This window comes from Thamnophis elegans, chromosome 4 (assembly GCF_009769535.1).
Source record: "Thamnophis elegans isolate rThaEle1 chromosome 4, rThaEle1.pri, whole genome shotgun sequence".
Classification (NCBI taxonomy): Eukaryota; Metazoa; Chordata; class Lepidosauria; order Squamata; family Colubridae; genus Thamnophis; species Thamnophis elegans.
In genome coordinates this window covers 14,888,820-14,911,411 of record NC_045544.1, presented here as the reverse complement: position 1 = coordinate 14,911,411, position 22,592 = coordinate 14,888,820, and the positions used below count along the sequence as shown (strand labels likewise).

The window sequence follows — 22,592 nt, the reverse complement described above, 5'->3', positions numbered from 1 at the left end:
AAACTGAACTCTGCATGTATTATGGCGCAGTGGTTGCGCAGTGGTTAAATGCAGCACTGCAGGCTACTGCTAGATCAGCAGTTCAGCGGTTCAAATCTCACCGGCTCAGGGTTGACTCAGCCTTCCATCCTTCCGAGGTGGGTAAAATGAGGACCCGGATTGTTGGAGGCAATATGCTGACTCTCTGTAACCGCTTAGAGAGGGCTGAAAGCCCTATGAAGCGGTATATAAGTCTACTGCTATTGCTATTGCTATTTCAGTTTTGTTATTTGTAGGCTAAGAGCATAAAAGTAAATATTTTACTGCATATTAGTTATGTCTGTCCTTAGTGATATAGCATTTAGAAATTGTGGGAGCTTTCTATTTGGACATAAGCATTATTGAAATGTATGCTTCCTGCTATAATTTATGAAACCACCTCACAGATACACATAACATACAACACATTAATTGGGACAATTAAGACCCAGAATGTAGCATGAATTTGCTAACTCAGGCACTGCTGTTGCAAGAAAGGGGCATTTGTAATTTAAAATTGCTTGGCAAATTGTGAGTTTATAGGAAAACTAAAGACTGGGGAATATCTTAGCCTTAGACCTTCAACAACTTGGGACAAGCGAAGAAGTTCTTCATTGCAAAGGTGAACTTATACCAAGTGTGCTTTCTGGCTGTAATACCTGAGCAATGTATGATGTTACTACCTGACTAGTAGAGATTAATTCAATGAAATGCAGAGAAACATGGGATATCATAGGAAAGTAGGTAGGAACTCTAGGTCCCTAAATGGTATACCTATCAATACAAGAACATCTATGATGTTTTTGATTCAATTGTTTAATTAGGTTATCATTAGTTTTATGATTTGTGCAGAAAACATACCACTTTTAGGTCATATTTATGCAGAAATATTGCAAATTCACAATGGTACACAAACTTAAAAAAAAACACCTGCCATCCACTTTTCAAATGATTTTAGTAAATAACTCTGCTATCTTCTTGATTTTAATCTCCTCCCTTTAGTATTTACTGATATAGAATGTAGATTATGAGGTCATCTTTCATAGATGTTAACTGTAAGTAGCCATGGAGTCAGGGGGGGGGGCGTATATGCTTGGTGCTTCTGGAATAGGATGCATCCAATGTTTTCACCTTTTGGATTCAGTCTTGCCAAATACACATTTTTTTTCAAAAACACATCTTACTGTTCAAAACAATTTGCGCTCCGGTAAGTCAGTATACTATACATTGTAAATCAGAGATATACCAGAAGTTAAAACACACTTCTGGGCAGAGTAGATTTTAAAAGGAAAAAAAGTGTCTAATTTTACAGTTAGGTTTTCACCGATTTCTGGATTCATATATTCTGGGCATTGAAAGGGATAATTAAGAGATATGTTAAGTGATTCCTACATACAAATTAAACGGTTAAACTTCTCTTAAGCTGTTAACTTTCCAGAGAGAATGGGGAAAGGCAGAAGATTTTCTTCTCTATTGCTTCAAAGGAAATAACAAAATATTCAATGATATCTAAACACATGTGCAACGGCTGCTCAGATGGTATTTTCTATGTTTTTTGCTATGGTTTGTTTTCCAGGCTTTTTGTATTATTAATATGTTGGCATAATGTTTTAAAATTTCATGTAAAGGTAACATCAAATAAAGAAACCAATGCTATGATAAATTGTTATTTAGTTCCACTTAAAAAAGAGTCCCATGTCTACTATTCATTACTATTTCAACATTTTTGTCTTTGTAATGCTAAAACATTAAATTAGTTCTGAACTCGTTCTGAGCTTAGCTATTTTAAATGTTTTTGCTAAAACAACATTTAAACTGCTTAAAGTTACATTTATAGATGGAATGAAAAGATTAAAAATATTACACATTTTAACGTAGCAGTTATCACTTTCATTTTTTCCCTTATAGCACAAAAGCACAAACTAGCCACCATAAAAGAGAAGGACATCTGAAAGTATTGTTTTAGTCCTCAGGCAGTTGCTGTAAAGAGGATATGCTTGCAATAGAAACACTTGCAGGAATTATTTCTTCTTTGCTTGGTCTAAAAGACAAAAATGGAATAATAAATTATTCATATCTTTTCAAGTAATTACTTAAGAATTCTTGTCAAATTTGGATCATGAAAGAATTCAAGATAGGAACAAATTACGAATGTTTCACTAAAACTGCACAGGAGGTCTGATATATAAGCCTTTCTTATGTTTGAAATAAAGGCATACTTAAATATATAAGCTTTCTTTTGTCCTCCTGAGAAATTAATACATTTTTTCATGAACAAAAACATCAATATTGATTGTAATTCAAAATTAAGAATATGGCACATGCTAAAATCATAGATTTTATATCAGAAGAACTGTTCTTAAATTATTTACTGTTTAACAAGGAAAAGATTAGAACTATGCTGTTCCCTTCTCGATATTTTACAGCCATTCACTACAATAAATATATTTTGGGGGGAGGCAAAATTCACTGAGTTTGTTGTCATATAACTCCTTGTGTAGGTGTAGCGGTCACCCATGACCCAGTGCATAACAGGGCATGCGCAGCCATGCTGAACCACACAGGGAAAAACAAGTCCCAAAAGATAAAACATCCTGACCAGGATATGACCATATATAGACAGAACTTCCCTGAGCAGTAGATTAGCAATTGTAGTTTGACAGGCTATCTTAAATCACATGCTGATTGCTCCTCCTTGCCTTTGTCCTATCTCAATAAAAGGGGCTCCCAGACCCCCAATCTGGGTCGCTCCATCCCGAGAAAGCTCATGTCCGTGTCTTTTCTCAACATTGGCCTCATGGGCGTACCACGGGTACTTCACATGAGTTTAATCAAAGCATGTAGTATGGGAAATGAAAGGACAATGCAGGGAAATAGGCACTTAAGTGACTAGTGATATCCTTCGTTATTTTCATTGAACTATGATGAGAAAAACCAAACCACTGTGTCTAAAAACAGGTCTCAATGATGTCATTTTGGAATGGCACAACCATTGATGGAATACGTTATTGAGATGTACTGAAAAACAAAAGGTAAAGTCACAGCACTTTTTGAACAGCAAAGTTGTAGAAATTGGCCACATTACATGTAATCTAATGTTGTAACTGATATTGCGTAACAATTCTTTATTGGTAAAAATAAGATGAGATGTATGACTGAGGTTTTAAGAGTTCACAGTGTTGGGGTTGTATAAAAAAATATACAGTATAAATAAAAATATATAGGTTGTAGAAAAAGCATCCTACATTTATTAAACAGCCAAATGTGTGCATTTTCTTATAAGCAGTTGGTCATTTTTTTCAAGGTATATGGAAAACCTAATGCATGCATTCCCTAGGTAATACTTCATCATTTTCTTAGAAAATATTCTAGAACTTTCTGAAAGCTTTTGAAGAACTGAAAAATATTTCCCCAAATAAATACTTTTCTAGTAAACCTATGATTCAAATGTTTCTTCTTTGCCTAATTTTCTCTAAAGTTTCAACTATAATTCACTATCAGGGATTAACATAATTGTCTTATATTCTTTTTACTTCACTTCTTTTACTTGCTCTCATATTCATCTTTTCCATGAAGCCTTCATCCAACTTTCCATGTTTTTGGTTCCCCCCACCCCCCCCAGATTTATAGTTTGAGTCCTTGATTATACTCATGTGGATGAATGCAGCTTTTCATTTCTGAATTCTGAGTATGGAATTCAAGAAAAGCATTGTCTCCCCTTTCAAGCTTTCTGAATTTTTGCATTTGGTTGCCTTTGAATGTGTCAGAGCTTCATGTGAATCTTTGTGATATAAAGGATGTGAACAAATAACAGAGTTTGGTGCTTGTTTCATTTATTTCATAAACAGAATTATCCAATGTTGTAGAGCAGGGGTGTCAAACTCGATTTCATTGAAGGCCACATCAGACTCTGGTTGACCTTGGGGGGGGGCCAGGATGTGTTGTGACCAACTGGGAGGGCGTGGCAAGCTTGACGCCACTCACTGGGCGTGGCCAATTGGGTGGGCATGGCCAGCTTGATGCCATTTCCCAAACTAGCTGTTCCTCTTCACATTGGGTAGACCAGGCCGAAGTCACTCGGGCTCGATATTTAGTCTTCATATTGGGTGGACTGGGCTGAAGCAATGTGGGTAGACCAGGATGAAGCAATGAGGGCCAGCTCTTTACATTTCCAGGACGGCCCAATGGGTCGGATCTGACCACATCACAGTCCAGATCTGGTCCACGGGCCTTGTGTTTGACACCCTGTTTTACACCCCTGTGTAAAAGTAATTGCCTCTCTTAATTGAATAAATTCAATTAAGTGTACAACTAAGTCCAGTTGCGTACGTTCTTCATTAAACAATCAGAGATAATTTGGCCAACTTTATATGAATCTCACAACTACTGATTCCACTTATAATGATGTGCTCATCACATAGATTCTAGAGATATTTCATGACTTGCTCAAAAGAAATTACAGAAGGTCCTCTAAATATTTTTTTAAGAAGGCACTGATGTCTCTCAGTTTGGGATAAACTACAATGGAGAGTCAGAAACATAATCTTGAAATGGAGATTTGGATAACTTCAAAATAAATGTAACCTGGAAGCCTCAAAAGCTCTAGAAAAACAACGAGGGATCTGCAAACTCTCTTACCTTGTTTGTCAATAATTCTACCAATAGAAAATGGTAGGTAAAATGGGATTCATGAGACCATGGCAAGATACAAATGATGGTTCCTTAAGAGGAAGAACTTGGTCACCTCAGTTTTGCCAAAAAGCATTTGAATGAATCATCCAAACCTCTGGAGGAACATTTATAGAGAAGCCTTGGAGGTTCAATGGTTAGAATATAGTATTTCAGGCAAACTGCCCACAGTCTGGAGGTTCAATCCTGATGGGTTCAAGGTTGAGTCAGCCTTCCATCCTTAGGAGGTCGGTAAAATAAGGACCCAAGTGTTAAAGGCAATGTGCTGAGATTGTAAACCACTCAGAAAAGACATTATGGGGCAGCATATAAGTCTAAGTGCTATTGTTATTGCTATTAGAGAAAGATGGTACTTTTAGGCTATGTAGAAGTCAATATATAAGTAGAAACCAAACCATCACACCAATTACAAAGCATACAGGTGGTAGCATCATGGTTTGTTGATTGGACAACCTGCCATTGCTGCAGGAAACATTATTTCTAGCTTGTATCGGGTAATTGGCTGGAAGAGTATCAGGGCATTTGTCTAGCAAAGCTGAAGTGGATCATCTAGCAACGATCTCAAACACACACTGATTTCAATGGGATTTACTTCCAAATTAGTTGAACTAGCATCCGTTGGAATCTATGCCAGGAGTTTTATTTTGACTTTGAATTTTGAATTCAGTGCAAACTAAGTGCAGCTAAGAAATTTAGCTATGGCCATCACAAGACCTCGTTAGTTATTCCTCTGGTTTTTGACCCTTTAACTTACAAGGAAGGCAAACTTCACTGATTGGCTCCTGTGTTGCTGTGTTATTTCTCCCCCCCTTTACAGGTGGTTCTGGCTTCACTAGTGTCACGCTATTTGCACACCTGAATGTCTTCAACCTCCTCAGATTATCTCCTTTGACACTAAAGCATACCTTTTCTTTTAATTTCTTATCCTTATGATACCTTAGTAGCTTTGATGCTTCAACGATTAAAGCAATTGGGATCAGGTTGATCTTTGTTCCTGGATTCCTACCTGGAAAAATGAAACAATACCAAAACAGGAAGAAGTTATTCGGAAAATAATGGAGTGTGCTGAAATGAATGACATTTGAAATTAGAGAACAAGAAGACGAGCAATTTTATAAGATATGGGACTTGTTTTATCAGTGGCTGGGGGAAAAAAACCTGGAAATGAAAAATGTTTTACTTATGTTTTAACTGAAGGAGTTAAGTGATAATATAATTATGCTGTGAAATAGACTAACAATGATACAATGAAAGACTGATACATATATGAATTGAATACTTTAGAACTTTTGTTTTTAAAATGGATAAGGATAACAATGAATTTATGTATACTTGATAGAGGATTGGTGATATAATGTATCTCTAAGTATATATTATAAAGATATCTTGTTGATAAATAATTTTAATAAGGAAGTAATTAAAATTGGTATATATATGAAGTGATTATTTAGAATACCTTGTTGAAAAATGAAGGGATAACATCTTTGTTTGAATGTATGATGTACAAGGACAATAATGAACATAAGCATACTCGATAGTTGATGGTGGGATTATACATAATTGAAACAGTGATATTCAAATATAAATGGTTGGTAATTTTTTTTCATATCGGGTTGTGTGATATATAAAGGTATATTGCTATTAAACAGACACTCAAGAATGTAAGGGAATTAAGTTATTGGGAAAAATATATTAATTGTAATTGAATATACACTGTACAATGAAAGTGAGTTATCTAGTTATATTAGATGAAAAATCTGTGATTGTAAATGTAATTGAGAATATGGATGCAAAACAACACTTGTAACTGTGATTTTTCCGCGGGTCGCCCATGAGGCCAATGATGAAGGAAGACACGGACACAAGTTCCCTCGGGATGAGATGACCCAGAGCATAGTCCGGGGCCTCTTTTATTGAGTATACACAAAGAAAGGTGGAGTTGCAAGGTCTATGTAGGCCAATCATGGTTATACAAGTCTATGGTATGGTAAATCATCTATTGCCACACAAAACTCTGACCTACATAATGCTCAAAATCAGCAGTTTGTGTTACTGGCCTTATATGGAAATAATCGTTACTGCTGTTTGTGGTCCCGCATATGTGTTCCAGCATGCCTATGCATACCTGCACTTATGCTACAACATGTAACCAAACGACATGCTGTATGTAATGGATGAGATTTTTTTATGTTGTTTTTTTATGTTTAAAATAAAAACAAATTGTAAAAAAAAAGAATTTAAAGATGTTTACAAATTAAAGCAAAGGAAAAGGACGGATGCCATACTGTGGGCAGAGACTGAAAGAGCAGGGGAAGCATGCTTCACACAGCCTGGACAGAAATGGAAAGATTGCTTACTGGGAGATATAAGAGTGAGAGGGAACGTAACACCTCTGTTGCACAAGCTGCTTCTGGGTCAAAGTCAAGATGGGTTCAGGTTAACTATGAAACCATCTTCATAGTCCCATTACATCAGCCTGTTCCACTGGTCAGGCAGGGAAGGCATGTTCTGGACCCCGTCAGCCAAATACTTCTGACCAGTGGGATCCAGAAAGACAGCATTCTTCCCCCAATAGTGAGGCAGGCCCCACTCTCCTGGCTTTCTGAAACGTTCTGAACCATACCTCTGTAGCCTTGCTTAACACTCACAGAGTAGCATGCAGCCATGGGGATAGTTCAGAGGTGGGTTCCTACCAGTTCGCACCAGTTCGGTAGAACTGGTTTGTCAAATCTACCGAACCGGTTAGAAGAGGTTCCACCAGTGGACCCAGGAAAGCAGGCCACACCTACAGAAGAGATTCCAAAATTTTTTGAAACCCCACCACTGACAAACAAACACACACACACACACACACACACACACACACACACAGAGACAGACAGACCTCACACAGAGAGAGAAAGAAAGAGGAAAGAAAGGAAGAAAATAAATAAAAAAGAAAAAAGAAAGAAAAAGAGAGAGATGAAAGGAAAAAAAGGGAAAGGGGACAGAGAGATAAAAGGAAGGAGAGAGAGAGAGAGACGAGGAGAGAGAGAGAGAGATGAGAGATGAGAGAGATGAGAGGAGAGAGAGAACACATGGCCGCAAGCCACTCCCACCAGGTCACATGGCGGCAAGCCACTCCCAAAAGGAGGCCACACCCACAGAGTAGGTTCAAAAATTTTTTGAAACCCTCCACTGGGATAGTTCCTGCCCCAAAAGTCCTCCCCTAGACTTTTACTTTTTTAAAACATTGCTTAACTCTCTTAAATTTTATATATTGTTTTCATGCTTTTAATATTTTATTTGTATACCACCCAGAGTCACTCTGTGAGGGAGATGGGTAGTTCCTAGATATGATTGACAAATCAATCAATCATGTGCTTCTGGGATGATTTATTGACTTAATGGGCCACCATTGAATCAATCAAAGAATGTATATAAAGTAACTGCTGACCAGCAGAAAGCATAGCAGCTTGGAAGTCCAGGATGAAATGGCTGCCCAGGACAATGGTGAAGGGGACGGGCCACACCAGGAACCACAGGCAATGAGAGTGGAAGCTGCTGTTAGAAAGGAACAACAACAACAACAAGGATGCTGGCAACAAAAACGATTAGGCTGCTGGCAGCAACCTGTATCAGCACCAGTCCATGATATTTGTGATACATTTTTAATGTTCAGTTGACTGAGTTCATGTTTAATGAATAAAGATACTACTATACTACTACTACTACTACTACTACTACTAATAATAATAATAATAATAATAATAATAATAATGATGGAGGCCTTTTAAGACAGCTAAGTCAAAAGCTGAATATAAGAAAGAAGTAATTGAGAAGCGAGCTGAAAATTGGAAAGCAAGCTATGCATAGCTAATATTGAAAAGTATTGAAGGCCAAAGCTGACCAACAGCTAACCTGGAACTGGTAAGATCAGGAGCACTGAAAAAAGAAACAGAAGGCTTTATTTTGGCAGCTCAAGAACAAGCCTTAGCCACAAACTGCATGAAGGCAAAAATTCACATGTTACCACCAACAGCAAATGTTGCCCTCTGTAATGAGAAGACGAGACAGCCAACCACTTGATCAGTGGGTACAGCAAAATTTCACAAACTGACTACCCACAACGCCATGACTGCGTTGCTAAGATCATTCACTGGAAATTGTGCCAAAAGTTTGGATTTGAGTATAGCAAAAACCACTGGGAACATCAGGTTCAAAAGATTTTAGCGAATGAAAAAGTCAAGATCTTGTGGGACTCAGAATTCAGGACTGACAGGCACTTGGCCCACCACACACCTAAATAACAATAGTTGAAAAGAAAAAAGTATGGTTATTGACATTGCAATACCTGGAGATGCACGAATTGAAGATAAACAGCAAGAAAAAATCACAAAGTACCGGGACTTGCAAATGAAGTTGAGCGACTGTGGAAAAAGAAATCATGTGTTGTCCCAATTGTAATTGGAGCCCTTGGAACAATACCTAAAGGGCTGCCTTGCTATTTGGACATTTTAAATTTATCAGACTTGAACATTCTGATTCTATAAAAACCACCCTACTTGGAACAGCTTATATCCTCCGACGTTACCTTAACAGTTCCTAAGTCCTTGGTTAGGACTCGAGCTGTTGAACTACCAACCAGCCCCGAAGGCTGTGAATCTCACCAAAGATTAACCACATAATAATAAGTACCTAGGCATATTGGAAGCAGATAACATCTTGAATGGAAAAGTCAAAGAGTCAACACAAAAGGAATACATCAGGAGGGTCCACAAAATATTAAAATCAAAGCTGAATGCTGGAAACATAATTAAAGCCATTAATACATGGGCAGTTCCAGTGATATGCTACTCAGCTGGAATCAACAACTGGACTCTGGCTGAACTGCACCGGAAAACACACAAACTTTTGAATATGTACACACTTTACATCCACGAAGTGACATCGACAGGTTGTACCGGCCAAGAAAAATAGGGGGCAGGGGGGTATTGCAACTCATCAAACTGTAGAAGAAGAAAAATGAAGTTTGAATGATTATGTCAATCAAAGTACAGAAAATTGCTGCAGGCTGTGAAACGGAGAACAGCATAAAAACAACAGAAACAAAGGCAGAATATAAGGAAAAACCAGCTGGATGACAGATTAAATAGATGGAAAACCAAAGCTTTGCATGGACAGCACTTGAAAACATGGAAGGAAAATGTGATGACAACTTGACATGGACATGGCTTAAGATGGGAACTATCAAGAAAGAAACGGAAGGTTTAATACTGGCTGCTCAAGAACAAGCACTACAAACTAATGTCATGAAAGCGAAGATACAAAATCCACTGACAACCCAAATTGCCGACTTTGCAATAACAAAGTCGAAACTGCTTCACATTTAATATGTGAATGCAGCAAAATTGCACAAACTGATTACAAAGCTAGGACACGGACCGAGTTGCTAAATTAATCCACTGGTCATTATGTTAAAAATATGATTTACCCGTGTCCAGAAAGTCATGGGAACATAAAGTGGAAAACGTTATCGAAAATGAGAAGGTGAGATCTTGTGGGACTTTTGAATACAAACAGATCGTCATTTGGAGCACAACACACCAAATATCACAGTTTGTAGAGGCCGAAGTGTACAGTTTATTGATATCGCTGTTCCTGGAGATGCCCAGAGTCGAAGAAAAAGAACTAGAAAAAATAATGAATATCGCGACCTGGCCATCGAAACTACACGGTTATGGAAGCATGTAACAGTGATACCATTGTCATCGGGGCACTTGGCACCATGTCCAAGAATTTTACAAGATACATCAACAAATTGCAGCTTCCTGCAATAACACCAGCGGAACTGCAAAAACTGCGCTACTCAGAACACCTTTTAAGAAGGTACTTGGTTGATACCTTGAGAGACCGCCTTCTGCCGATTACCTCCCTCCGACCGATTAGATCGCACAGACTGGGCCTCCTCCGAATTCCATCCGCCAGTCAATGCCGACTGGCGACTACACGGAGGAGAGCCTTTTCTGTTGCAGCTCCGACCCTGTGGAACGACCTCCCCGTCGAGATACGTACCCTCACCACCGTCCAGACCTTCCGCACAGCCCTTAAGACCTGGCTATCCCAACAGGCCTGGGGATAGGTTTCTAATTCACCCCGCCCGAGTGTTGAGTGTTGAATGCAAGTTGTGTTTTTATCATTTTATTTTATTTTGTTCACATATTGTTTGTTTTTGCATTTCACCCCCTTCCCTATGATTGTAAGCCACCCTGAGTCCCCTCAGGGAAAAGGGCGGCCTATAAATCCTAATAAAATGAAAAAATGAAATGAAAAAAATACCTAGGACGCTGGCAGCAAACCGTATCAACCATTAACACCAGTCACTGGTATTTGTGATGCCTTTTTGAATGTTCGGTTGGCTGAGTTTCATGTTTAACGAATAAAGTATATAATGATTTCCTTATCCAATGCACAAAAATGAATGAATGCAATAGCAATTGATAGCGCCAGGGGGCGCTATTGGACAACAAATTACCCTTGTTCGGATTTCCTACACCCTCCTACTCCAATTCTTTTGTGGAAAGGTCGCGCAGAGGAGGGTTAAAAAGCAACCCTTCTGAATGGTGGGAAGAATCGAACAAGAAAACGCGTGCTTAGCTAACGAGAGTTCCCTGGATATAGCCCTGCCGGGAAGCTGGGACCTTTTGTTCTTCTGCAAGCGGGCTTTTTTTTTTTTTTGAGGTTGAAGCCCATAAGCCCATCGCTCGGAAGATGCAGGACCACGGCAGGGATTGACCATCTCCAGGTGCCACCGCAGCCGCAGCCAACGAAGAGGCGCCGAGGATCTAATACTCGGAGGGGCGTGGGCCATCATGTACGTCGGTTCTGTAAATGTCTAGGCAGGAGGCGAAAGTCTTGGGGCCACTCGCGAAGGAACGAGGCTTGTCTCCCCCCAAAGGCTGGCTTTTTTCTTTCTTTACCCCTCTCCCCATCTCCACCCGCCCCGTTTTACGCACCTCTTTTTTTTATTCTCATCCCCTTGCAAACTATTCTCCCCCTCCGCTTTCCCCTCTTTCTAAACTCCGTGGGTTTAGCTGAAGGCTACTGCTAGATCAGCAGTTGAGCGGTTCAAATCTCACCGGCTCAGGGTTGACTCAGCCTTCCATCCTTCCGAGGTGGGTAAAATGAGGACCCAGATTGTTGGGGGCAATATGCTGACTCTCTGTAAACCGCTTAGAGAGGGCTGAAAGCCCTATGAAGCGGTATATAAGTCTACTGCTATTGCTATTGCTATTGAAGGTACCGTTCGCCTTGCGTGGCTTGGATGGAGACGCATCCCCTCCAAGCCTCCGAGTAAGGGTCTCTTACTCGGTGTGTGTGTGTGTTAAAGGAGCGAGGGACGTATCAAGAACAGAGCTTAAGTTGATTTCCCCCCGCACGCCTTGAAGCTCTGTCATCCCAAGCAGGTAAGCCTATGAAAGGGGGGGGGTGTCTCTACCTTTGGACCACGGGCTGAAGGACTCGCTCGATTTCCTGGAGAAGAGCGGAGGTTGGATGCTGATCGGCGGGGGACGAAGCAGAGGTTGGGCTTGGTGGCCACATCTCCCGGCCGGTAAAAGAGCCAAGGGATGAAAGTGGTACGGCGGGGAAGCCGTTATTGATGTAACCCCCCCCCCCCTCTTCCTTTCTGGCTTAACCGAGAACGTGGACGTTGTCCTCTTTCCCCACAATCTAGGCGGGGTAGCCGGCTGTCGGATTTGTTCTCAATTAACTCAAACTCAAACTCAAACTCATCCGTCTTTTTTGTTGACTTGAGTGGGCAGCCGATGATGTGAGTGCGCGCACCCGCGCGTTCACAACCTGGGAGGAGAGGAGCAGTAGGCTGACTCTATAAACCGCTTAGAGAGGGCTGAAAGCCCTATGAAGCGGTATATAAGTCTAACTGCTATTGCTAGGGGCGCTCCGATACCTACGAAGTGCCTTAAGGAAAGGCATTCCGCAAACCCCCCAAGTGCTGTGACCCTAATTGGAACCAGAACGGCTAAAATGCTTAATCTGATATTTTTTTTCCACGGGGATCAGCGATGGCGATTACGCGCCGATTGATTGTTCTTGAATTAATTCCTGCGGTCTGTCTAGGTCAGTGTTTCTCAAGCTTGGCAACTTGAAGATGTCCGGACTTCAACTCCCAGAATTCCCCAGCCAGCGAATGGGGAATTCTGGGAGTTGAAGTCCGGACATCTTCAAGTTGCCAAGCTTGAGAAACACTGGTCTAGGTGTTCATAGAATCATGTAGTGCGGAGAGAGACACACCTTGGAGGTCTGGCTACGGCTGTTATCTACCCCCACCCAACCCCTTGGCCCTAAAGCAGTGTTTCTCAAGCTTGGCCACTTGAAGATGTCAGGACTTCAACTCCCAGGATTCCCCAGCCAGCATTCGCTGGCTGGGGAATTCTGGGAGTTGAAGTCTGGACATCTTCAAGTTGCCAAGGTTGAGAAACACTGGTCTAGGTGTTCATAGAATCATGTAGTGCGGAGAGAGAGAGACCTTGGAGGTCTTCTAGTCCAACCCCCAGCTCAAAGCAGAGAAGTACTTATGCTACCCCGGACATAATGGTTGCCCAATCTTTAAAAAAATAATAATAATATTAGTTTGTCATTTGTTATTAGCCGTGGGCATTTTGTCTTGCTTCAAAGTGCGGTGAATTGGTGCTACTCGTTATAGGAGCGCGTCCCTATTTTGGAATCTCTCCAAACGCCCTTGTGACACTCCTTCGCAACGACCATCGGCCTCTGCTTAGGATGCTGTGCATCTCTCTCTTAGGGAGAGATAAGGAAGTCCAGCCCAGATTTCTTAAGTTAGGAGATATTGTTGTGTTTGAATTGCCAAACGCTTTAGCATCAAAACTTAAACCAGGCAACCTCAGAACAGCCTTTCCCTGTGTGCCTTGAACTGTAACTCCCACAACTCCTTAATCACGATTAGGAATTATGGGAGTTGCAGTCCAGGTTTGCAGTGGCAGTTAGCAATTTGGGTGTAACTGGGGGAAGTGGCAACTCTACATCCAGATGTTCCACCGCTGCCTCGATTCTTTTTCTAAGCCCCCCCCCCCTCGACTTGGTTGTGAGCCGCCCTGAGTCCCCTCCGGGGAATAGGGCGGCATAGAAATATAATAAACTCAAACTCAACTGTGGGTGCTGGAGGCAATCCTCCCAGGGCGTAGTGTAGTCCTCTACGGGGTCCTTTTCAAAGACATCGAATCGCTGGGCGTTTTATTCGAATATCGTCCTCCGTGGCTGCTTAGTCCTTTTGGGGGGGAGCCGCTACTAGTGTTCCCATTGTGTTCGCGTTAGTATGAACCGTCTACGCCGCAGTGTTTCCCAACCTTGGCAACTTGAAGATGTCTGGACTTCAACTCCCAGAATTCCCCAGCCAGCATTCGCTGGCTGGGGAATTCTGGGACTTGAAGTCCAGACATCTTCAAGTTGCCAAGGTTGAGAAACACTGGTCTACGGGAGGAGAGTAAATTGAAGAGTGATACTTTTCTTGCATGGGTGCAATAGTGCTGGGTGCATTGATAGGAAACGCATCCAACCCAGCTTTGGAAGCTGCCGTGGGGTTCTTAAGCCTGCGTTAGTTTTTGCACATTTTTGTCTTTCCTGGGGCAAAGACAGCAGATCCGTTCTGCAGCGCCCTTATAATTAATATAATTTCTGAATCGATTGCTTTCGATTCCCCCCCACCTGGTTTTTACTGGTGCACGAAAACTAAACTTTGCGGGGTATTCGCAACCAACGGGAATCGATGCCGCCTTCGAGCTGATTGGTGGCGGAACAGAGGCAAACCTGGGAATGTTCTTTACTCTTTCAAGCGCCGCCCTCTGCGCTTTCCCGCTTAATTCCTCTTTCAGGCCACGTGCTGATGAGAAAGAATGGACCGCCTCGCGGCCTACCTTGCTCCAGGCCCCCCTTTTAAAATCGGATGCTCTGGCTACGGCTGTTATCTATCCCCACCCAACCCTTTGCCCCTAAAGCAGTGTTTCTCAACCTTGGCCACTTGAAGATGTCTGGACTTCAACTCCCAGAATTCCCCAGCCAGCGAATGCTGGCTGGGGGATTCTGGGAGTTGAAGTCCAGACATCTTCAAGTGGCCAAGGTTGAGAAACACTGCCCTAAAAGGAACCTCCCTGAGGATTCATTAATAAATCTGTGGGAATCCATAGTCTTTTGAATAAAAACGTGAATGGGAAGAACGCGTGTAGTGGTGTGCGCCGCCCTAGATATGAATGGATGGGGTGGGAACGGGGTAGAAATTGCAGTGGGAGTAAAGGATTGGGGGGGGGGAGGGAAAGATTAAATCCCGAGAAGAGGAAAGCCACGTTTCCTAGTTCCTGTGTCTCCTGGGCGCTTAATTATTCTTCGAAGGATTCAACAGTTAACAAGACTTGGAAGGGACCTTGGAGGTCATCCAGTCCAACCGCCTGCTCGCGCAGACCTACCCTAGGGATTCGAACTGCCGACCTTTCTGATTGACAAGCAACTCAGCTTTGTATGATTCAGGGGTTCTGATATCTAGTATCAAGGCAAAGATGGAACATTATATTAGCAGAGTCAGGGTTTTTTCCCCCCCCCCATCCCTGGATTAAGACTTCGGAGTTTCCAGAAAGCCTGCACACGTGATTATGGGTTCCCATTTCGGAAAACGCCCCCAAAGTAGGGTGGGTTATTATTATTATTATTATTATTATTATTATTATTATTATTATACAATTGTATTACAGCGGCCAGTTGTTTCGCCGGATTTGGCATTGGTTACTAGTCAGGCCCCACCCAGGGGCCTAGGACGTCGTAACGTATTTTCGTAATATGCGTGCAGATCCAAGCAGTGCGGCTTTTTGCATTTGACTGATGGTGATTTTGTCAATTTTTAACTGTTTTAAATGTAATTCCAGTGCTTTTGGAATAGCCCCCAGTGTGCCAATTACCACTGGAATTACCACTGCTGGTTTGTGCCATAGTCGTTGAATTTCAATTTTTAAGTCCTGATATTTTGCGATTTTTTTCATGTTCCTTCTCGGCGACCCTGCTATCACCTGGTATTGCGATGTCTATGATTGTGACCTTATTTTTCTCAACCAGGGTGATGTCTGGTGTATTATGCGCCAGTATTTTGTCGGTTTGTATACGGCAATCCCACAAGATCTTGACCATCTGATTTTCGGTGACTTTTTCAGGCTGATGTTCCCACCAGTTTGTTGCTGTATTATTATTATTATTATTATTATTATTATTATTATTATTATTATTATTATTTGCGCCACTTGAGTTATTCCCCCAATCAAGGAGCATTTCTACAACAAAAAACCGGAAGTTTTCCCGGCAGAAACCCAACGGATTTCGGCACATGCCGTCCCGGGCACCACCGAAACATACTCGGGATCTTCGCCTTGGAGCTCCCTGTCTGTCTGGCAGCGGTCTCGGCCAAGGGACTGCCGCGCCGGCTGCCGCTTGGCTCGGGAGCAGAGAAGAGCCAGAGGGCTACGTGCGTTCTTGGCAAGGCAGATGCTGCCCCCTCGCCGCCCTTTCTCTCCCCCCCCCCGGCGCTCATTCCTCTCTCTCTCTCTCTCTTTCCCCCCCCCTCCCGCCCCCGCCAGCTCGACCTTCCGTGGCGGGCCAGGCAATTCCTGCGCTCGCTCGGGCCTCCTCATGCCTCAGGAATGCGGCGAGGTATGCGCAACTTTCCAGAAGGCGAAGAACCGGCGCTTCCCTTAAGCAGCCCCGCTGGAGAGGAGCGAAGAGAGAACGCAGTCATAGATCATCCCATGGCACCGGTCCACTTTTCCCGCCGTTTCGTAACCGCGGAGACTTGGGAACAGCCCTCTATTAAGTAGCAAGATTGAGGAGAGGCTCTTCCCACTCGGTGAAGGCGAGGCTTCCCTGACGGAGCGACCCCATCGCAGCCGCAGCCTCGCCAACCCGACCGAGCCAGGCGGCTCCTCTCACCGCAGCCGCCGCCGCCGCTACTGCTGCTGCTGTTACTCCCGGCCGCGCCTTAGCCCAAAGGTGCTTGGGAAGCTCTTTTCCCCCCGGTTCCTGGCCTCTCCAAAAAGCGGCAGCTTGCAGAGCTCATCCTCGGGCATCCCTGCTTTTAAGTCCCATCGCCGCCCTCTTTTTAAGGTCTGTGCGCCCGGCGCGGAGTCAAGGGAATCCCGTCTCTCCACCCGCTGGAAAATCCCCTTCTGGGCAACCCCGAGCAAGCCTTGCCAGGGTGCGTGGAGGCGACCCACGCGCGCCCGCACACACTTGGCGCCTGCGGGTCCGAGATTCCTCAAGACGGGTCGAAGCTACGCGTGAGAAAAAAGAAAAAAAAATTGCCCGTCGGGTTGATGTTGCTGCGGTTGATGTTCTGTTAAAACGCCTGGGAATCCGGCATGTCATGCTAGACGCGCCAAGTGCACGCCGGTGTCTTGTTTGGGGATCGAGCAAATCTGGGGATTCATAGGCGTTTTATTGGCTTTTCTTTCTTTCTTTCTTTCTTTCTTTCTTTCTTTCTTTCTTTCTTTCTTTCTTTCTTTCTTTCTTTCTTTCTTTCTTTCTTTGTTTTCTTTCTTTCTTCCCTTCCTTTCTTTTACTTTCTTTCTTTCCTTCTTTCCTTTCTTTCTTTCATTTCCTTCTTTCTTTCCTTCCTTTCTTTGCTTTCTTTCTTTGTTTTCTTTCTTTCTTTCTTTCTTTCTTTGCTTTCTTTCTTTGCTTTCTTTGCTTTCTTTCTTTCTTTCTTTCTTTCTTTCTTTCTTTCTTTGCTTTCTTTCTTTGTTTTCTTTCTTTGCTTTCTTTGTTTTCTTTCTTTGCTTTCTTTCTTTGCTTTCTTTCTTTCTTTCCTTCCTCCTTCCTTCCTTCCTTCCTTCCTTCTTTCTTTCTTTCTTTCTTTCTTTCTTTCTTTCTTTCTTTGCTTTCTTTCTTTGCTTTCTTTCTTTCTTTCTTTCTTTCTTTCTTTCTTTCTTTCTTCCTTCCTTCCTCCCCTCCTCCCTTCCTCCCTTCCTCCCTCCCTTCCTCCCTTCAAAGAGTCTCGGACTCTATCAGGAGCGGGTGGCGAGAATAACGCGGGAGGTCCCTTCTCCTACAGCCGCTTTTGCCGCTTGGCTTCTGAGAAGTCTGCCCCGAATGGGATGCTTTCTCCCGCTGGTGCTGCCAAAGTCTCGATTGCCTGTAATTTCATACAGAAGCTCTGGTTTAATTCATTTCCAGAGAGAGAGAGTTGAGATATGATGTCACTTTCTTCTACTTTGTTTTATTCGTTTGACCGGTGTGTGTGTGTGTGGAGGGGTGGTGGTGGTTATTAATTCTTTTTTCCTGTAAATCCTGCAAGAACTATGCAGAATAGCAATAGCAGTTAGACTTATATACCGCTTCATAGGGCTTTCAGCCCTCTCTAAGCGGTTTACAGAGTCAGCATATCAGAGTCATTCTGGAAAGAACCGCAGTAGGGTTTTCTTCTTCGTGCTGTATTTCCTAAATCACTTCTTTTTCTTGCCTCTCGCTCCGGTCCTTCTCTCTCCCCCACCACCCCCAGCCCCGGGCTGTGCAACAGCTCCTTATATGTAAATTTCTCGTGATGCCCAGCCGTTTGGCTTGCTGGAGCAAAGTAGCGCGTTTACTGGATTTGTCTTTGGATTTTTATGCCATGTTTGTTTATTGATGTGCTTTTTATTGCCTCCAAAATGCGTCGGTCTAGTTTTGATCAACCGGCGAGGTCTTGCTTCTCTTTGAGTGACGGTGCGAAACCAGATCAATGCCTTCCCCGTTTCCGAAAGAAAATTAATTCATGAAATTTACAACGGAAAGCAGAAGCATTTTTTAAAAAATCCTTTGTTAGGGTACCAGATAGAGGTTTCTACACTCTTGAGGGTTGGAAGTTCTAGGAGGAAAGTAACTGGGAGAAAAATTTAAAGTATTCTCATCGTTCTTTCTTCCATGGTTTTGTTTGGTCCTTGCGAAGAAGGGTTTGCACGAGAGAGGGCGCTCTAAGCCTGGAAACACGCCTTCGTCAGACGCGTAGATTCTCCGTTCCCTTCATTGAAATGTATTTTTAAGCAAATATGCGATTTTTCTGCCCGCGGTTTAAGTGTGTGCGCGTCTCTGCGTGTGTATCTGTCTGTCTGTGTCTTTGTGTGCATAAGGGAATAGTGATGGATCCAAAATAATAACCTGGATGATCCTTTTGGTTTTGTACCAAAGTAGGAGTCACTATGTATTATCCTTAGAAATATGTGTCTGTGTGTAATATGGAAGGGTTGACAAAGCATTTCATCTTGGCACTCACAAAGATGCTGTGTGCCTGCTTCCTCTTTGGAGTGTCAACTCTTGGCTTAGATCCAGCAAAGTATTGGTGAATTGTGCCAGTTTGGTTGGTCGATTTAATACAATGCTGTTTTTTCCCCCCTGTTCTTCTTTAATTCCCTTTGTAGAACATAAACCTATTTCTTCCCTTCATGTGGTAATTACTTAATGATTTATGCCAACTGCTTGGCTTTGAGTAGATTGGGTGTGGTATTAGTCTGATGATTAATATGTGTACTGCTTAATGAATAGAGCAGAAGCCAGAGAATGTTTTAAAAAATCAATTAAATTCTGGAGCACAAGTTAATTCTTTAAATTAACAATATGAAAATCTCAGCTTCAGTTTAGAGCAGTGGTTCCCCCACAGGGGGGAAATTTGATTTTTAATGGGGACAATTTGAACCTTGTTTAAACTTTTCTTGGCAAGTTTTAGTTTGCCAAAAAAAGTGAATTCTATTCCCATGGAGGAAGCCTTTTAGGCTTCCTCCATGGGAATAGAATTCACTTTTTTTATTGAAAATTTTGAAAAAAAAAACTTTTACAGATGTTTACCTCCTTCCCCCTACCCTCTCCCCAACCCCCCCCCAACCTCCTCCCCCCAGCTTCCCAGAACCAATACAGGGTATAAATCTTTAACAAAGATATTCTAAGTTAAACTTAACAAAAAGTTAGTATCGTCTTTCATTTGAGCTTTAACTCCTCTTTGCTAGGCTAGCTCTAAACAGATTATATCATTCCTTGTTTCTTCAGTCATAAACTATCTGGAATTTCTTAGTCCCATATTTATTTTGAGTATAGTCAATCCATCTTCTCCACTCCAGTTTATATCTCTCGTTTGAATGGTCCTTGAGATATGCAGATATTTTAGCCATCTCAGCTAGGTTTGTTACTTTCAATGTCCATTCTTGAATAGTAGGCTAATCTTCCTTCTTCCAGTATTGCGCCACCAGCAGTGAGTTCACTTTTTGAGTAAAGAAAGAATTATATGTCGGGGCGGAGGAAGGGGGACCAGGATTTTAGAGATGCTTAGCCATGACCAAGGTTTAGCATGGCCAAAAAAAAACACTGGTTCAGAGAGTCTCAATTTCACTTTAAAGAGCCAGTTTTGTGCTGTGGTTATTGTGTCAGGCCTGAAATCAAGAGACTCTGAATTCTAGTTCTGCCTTAGGTATAAAAGTCAGCTGTGTGATTTTGGGTCAATCGCTCTTTCTCAGCTACAGGAAGCAGGCAAGAGCAAATTAAAACTTGCCAAGAAAAGTACAGGGACTTGTCCATGTAGTTTCCTAGAGTCAATACTGATCGAAGGCACAAAAAATAAACAGATTTAAGTAGGTAATATTTATATCCAAATGCTGCTACTAGCTCTATCTTTTGAGTCAGAACACAGTCTGAGGCTCATCCAGTACTCAACAAGAATTAAAGTTAGTTAGATTTGATTATCCTTGTCAAAAGTACTTGAATTATTGTCAAATTATTGTCAATTATTGTCAAAAAAAAAGCTAACTACATTAGCTATATGAGCCTATTCATTTCTTCAGAAATAAAATCTCTTGATATGCATGGAACTTACTCTCGATAAACGTTCATTTAGTTTTAGATTTAGTCATACAAATTAAGGGTGTCCAAAGCTACCATATGTTAGATTGTAGCTCCAGACCCTTGAGCAGGAGTACATTTTTAAAAACCCACCCAGATAGCTGTCGCAATTCGAATTATTAAATCCATCTGATGCCCCAAATTTTCTTTCCTACTCTGCTATTTTTTTGACAAGGATTGATTGCTGTTTAATCTAGATCAGACAATGGTTAAAAATGGAGTGTCTGGAAAAAGAGTAGAAGATTTAAAAATCTCCTTAATTCACAGTGCAAACCATTGAAGCTCATAATGCTGAATTCTACAACTCGGGTTAAATTATGTAAATCTCACACATTGACGTATCTTTTCTAATTGTCAACTTTCCCCCCCCTCCATGACTGAATCAAAGAAACAATGCCTTAAGTATCCATCTTCTGTTTCCTTTATGTTAGGCTATTTTAATAGAACCCAGACATATGTTTTGATTCAGATTATAAAGCCCTCAAACCCCATTACATTATTAGTAAAAAAAAATGTATTCTGAGATTTGTAAAGATGCAGAATTCTAGAAGGCTGCTCCAGAGCTCAGTTGAAATTTAGCGTTATCAATACATTGTTCTGTCAGACAGATAAAAAATAATCAGAAGGATTGCTGACTTGAGAAGAGATGTCAGTTTAAAGATTTGCAGGCAACAGTATATTTCTGGCCTGATGATGTAATGGGCTGCCTCCTCCTCCTCCTCATTCATCTTTCCCTTTGGAGTTGTTCTTTCTCTGGGTATATGAAAACAAAATGATCTGGTTGAGTCTGGGGCTATTCAGTGTGGGTGTCAGATTTCAAGGATATGTTACAGCCCCTTGTGTATAATTTGGTTCAGATTTTAGGAAGCAAGGAGGAGTGGGAGTAAAAAGGCAGAAGGGTAGCAAGTAGAGGGACCAATTTTTATTACCCTTCCAAACTACTGTGAATCTTTCAAAGGTTTCCCTTCACTAACTGCTTTAACAGTTGTGGAAAAAGAAGCCGAACTCCCAGTTGAAAGGGGCATTGAAAGCTTTTTCTCTTGCAAAGAATCTTCTTCGTTACCATCACTGGAGCCCATGCCTGTATTTTCTCAAGGGAAGCATGGTGGACAGGAGCATAAAGAGCGAGATACGCCTTCCCTTTCTGCTTGAATTGCTCTTCTACTATCGCTGTGCATGTGTGAAATGCAGAATTTTAAATGCACTAGAGCCTTTAAAAAAATATTGATTGAAATATTTTAAAAAAATATTGATGATCGTGCAGGAAAGGGGGTTAGCAATTTTATTCTAGATTATAGGTAGTCCACGTTTAATGACCAGTCACTTAGTGACTGATCAAAGTTACAACAGATGCCAAAAAAGTAATTGCAACCTGTATTCAAAATTCTGATGTTCGCCCACCCCTTCACAATAATGTGATCACATTTTTTTTGCCACTTAGCAACTGGTCTGCATTTGTGGCCATTTGCAGTATGGCACAGATGTGACCATAATTTATGATGTCTCCCTCCCCCCCCCCGAAACTGGCATTTATAATTTACTTCTGATTGCCTGCAAAAAAATGCCTATTGCAAATAGTAGGTTTAATGACCACAGTGTTTGCTTTACAATTGTTGCAAAAAACTGGGACAGTCATGTGATGTCCTGCTTAATGATTGGCATGATTTGTGACTTTTTGGACTGAATTACCTTTGTAAGTCAAGGACTACCTGTTCCAGGGAAGTAGGAAATGCCTGTTCTATCATGTTTTCCTGACCCCCAAAATAAGTGCTTGACCTTGGGGAGGTCTTACTATTGTTGAGATGCAGGAGGCCCCTTAACTTTGGCCCATGGATCAGCTGATCCAGAGAGAGCTGGAGGTTCTGTCTCTGTTTCTGGCACACTCTTGCCAGCCCTAGCGTTGCTGGGCCCGCCACGAAGAGAAGGGGCGTGGTACCTAGCGGGAGCGGCCTCCGCGAGACTGTTTCATGTAG

The 22,592-nt window shown here is 42.0% G+C and overlaps 1 protein-coding gene across 3 annotated transcripts in view; it reads left to right on the top strand.

Moving 5' to 3' along the window:
- Positions 1 to 16,589: 16,589 nt before the first annotated feature.
- Positions 16,590 to 22,592, top strand: part of COL12A1 (collagen type XII alpha 1 chain) — a 148,033-nt gene continuing 142,030 nt past the window's right edge. For all 3 annotated transcript variants that reach the window (XM_032215657.1, XM_032215655.1, XM_032215656.1), the window contains exon 1: positions 16,590 to 16,863. The gene's annotated coding sequence lies outside the window, so the exon portion shown is untranslated. The remainder of the gene's footprint in view (positions 16,864 to 22,592) is intronic.